Below are 2,479 nucleotides of genomic sequence, written 5' to 3'. Positions count from 1 at the left end.
TTTTGAAATTAAATTTATTTTAAAAATTGATTTAATAAATTTTTCAATTGCTAAAATGGAATTTCTTTTTAATTACTTGTAATTCATAATTTTATAATTTGAAAATTGCCTGAAATTTTATTAATTACAAAATTTTAAATTAATTTTTAAATTTAAGAAAAAATTTATCAATTAGTAGGAATATAATTATTATTTCTAAGTACAGATAAATTGACATAATTTCAGAATTTTAAATACAAAAAAAAAAAAAATTAATTTTACAATTATTAAATTTTATTTTTTTAATTATTTTTATGACATGAATATAAAATTACAGTTTTTACATTTTTAAATAAAAATAATTAACATTTTGTTCAGTAATTTTATTACTGACATATTTATCACAATTTAGTCATTTGATGTTGAATTAAATTGAAAATCTTAAAATTTCGCTTCCTCTCTGCCGCCATGTTTCACATGATTAATCTCTACGTAGAAAAATCTAAAATTAAAAAAAAAATAACAAAAATATTATTAGTTAATATTTTTATTTTCATTTTAAATAATTAATTATTTTGAAAATAATTTAATCAGAAGCCTAATTGTCGTCAATGATACTCAGTAGCAGAACTGACTTTAAAAATCATCATTTAAAATTATTAAAAAAATGTTTTTTTTTATTTAAATTTAATATAATTCTATTTTTTTTATATTTATAATATTAAAAAAAAAAAAAAAATAGTAATTTACAATTACTTACAGAAAACTCATCAATCCATCACCACGTGGTCCACCTTTGAAAAATTCCATGCTGGAAACACGTGGTCAATTTTCACTCAAAATAATTTCTTCAAAATTTTTCTGCAAAAAAACAAAAAAAGAAAAGAAACTAATTAATTTTGTACCAAGAATTTATCAAAAAGAAATTTTAATATCTAAAATATAAAAATCAGAATTTATAAAATCTTTTTAGTCTCATCCAACAGTGCCATTCTGTTGTCTGAAGGTGTCCTAAGATAAATCATCATGTTACTTAATTTATATTATTAAGAGAATAAGAAAAATTTTGTTTCCAGGATAGTCATATGATAAAATCGGTTTTTTTTAGTGAAATATTGACATTTTTAATGATATAAGCTCATCCCGAGGTAACACTCGTCGAGACCTTTCATTTGAGTACCCACATCAATTTTTCATATATTTCATATATTTATATATATTATATATATGAATATATGAAAAATATATCAAAAATGCATGTGGGTACTCAAATGAAAGCTCTTGAAGAGCGTAACATCAAATTGAGCTTAGATCTTTAAAAATGTCAATAATTAAGAACTAACAATTCTATTTGGTCAACTAATGATATTTTAAAATATATAAGCTCATCCTGATGTAACACTCATCGAGACCTTTCATTTGAGTACCTACATCAATTTTTCATATATTCATATATATATATATATTATATATATGAGTATATGAAAAATATATCAAAAATGCATGTGGGTACTCAAATAAAAGCTCTTGATAAGTGTAACATCGGGATGAGCTTATATTTTTAAAAATGTCAATAATTAAAAAATGGCCTTGTATCTTATAAACTATTAACATTTTTTAAGATATAAGCTCATCCCGACACTACACTCATCGAGACCTTTCATCTGAGTACCCACATTAATTTTTCATATATTTTATATACTTATATATATATATATTATATATATGAATATATGAAAAATATATCAAAAATGCATGTGGGTATTCAAATGAAAGCTCTTGATAAGTGTTACATCGGGATGAACTTATATATTTAAAAACGTCAATATTTAAGAAAGTACAGTGCAATTAAATAAAATTCATTATTTAATAATGCAAAATTTTAATTTTTCTTTTATTTATAAATCACGGCAGTCACATAGTGACTGCAAGGTTGCTATTTTAACTAAATTTTCACAAATATAATTAAAAAATTAAATTTTACAAAAAAAAAACTTACTTGATATGATGGTCAACCATTTTTATCCCTCCAATTTATTATAATATAATATAAATAATTTTTAAACATACTTATTGTTAAGTATGTAACAATAAGTTTAAAGCTTAACACGTGGTCATTTAACTTTTTTTTAAAGTAAATTAACTCAACCACATGTTCACTCTAAAGCTGCCGGATACTAAAAAGAACTCTTCTAGAATTTCTGTGCTTTATATAGAACCTCACAAGGGATTCTGGTTAATATTTTTAGTTCCTAATTCTCCCGCTTGAGCGCGCCACCAACTGAAAAAAAATTATCTAGATCAATTTTTGCTCAAATAAAAAAAATTTTTAAATTGGCGCGTAAACTAAATTCAAAACAAACTTCTAGGTCGCGGTTCAGTTCTATAAACAATAAAAAATTGTTCTGAAACAAAGGCAATTTTCTCCAAGAATTAATAACATTTTTAAAATTTTTTTTTTCTTAATTTTATTGAGATAATTTTTTGTACTAAAAAAAAA

The 2,479-nt window shown here is 22.2% G+C and overlaps 1 long non-coding RNA gene across 1 annotated transcript; it reads right to left on the bottom strand.

Moving 5' to 3' along the window:
- Positions 1-320: 320 nt before the first annotated feature.
- Positions 321-2,251, bottom strand: LOC123263290. Its single transcript, XR_006509141.1, has 3 exons — positions 1,979-2,251; positions 740-840; positions 321-481 (listed from the first exon to the last, which is right to left on the bottom strand). It is a non-coding gene; the product is annotated as an uncharacterized LOC123263290 (long non-coding RNA).
- Between the last annotated feature and the right edge of the window lie 228 nt (positions 2,252-2,479).

This window comes from Cotesia glomerata, linkage group LG4 (genome assembly GCF_020080835.1).
Source record: "Cotesia glomerata isolate CgM1 linkage group LG4, MPM_Cglom_v2.3, whole genome shotgun sequence".
Classification (NCBI taxonomy): Eukaryota; Metazoa; Arthropoda; class Insecta; order Hymenoptera; family Braconidae; genus Cotesia; species Cotesia glomerata.
Note: the sequence above shows the minus strand (reverse complement) of the source record. Positions and strands in the feature narration are given on the sequence as shown.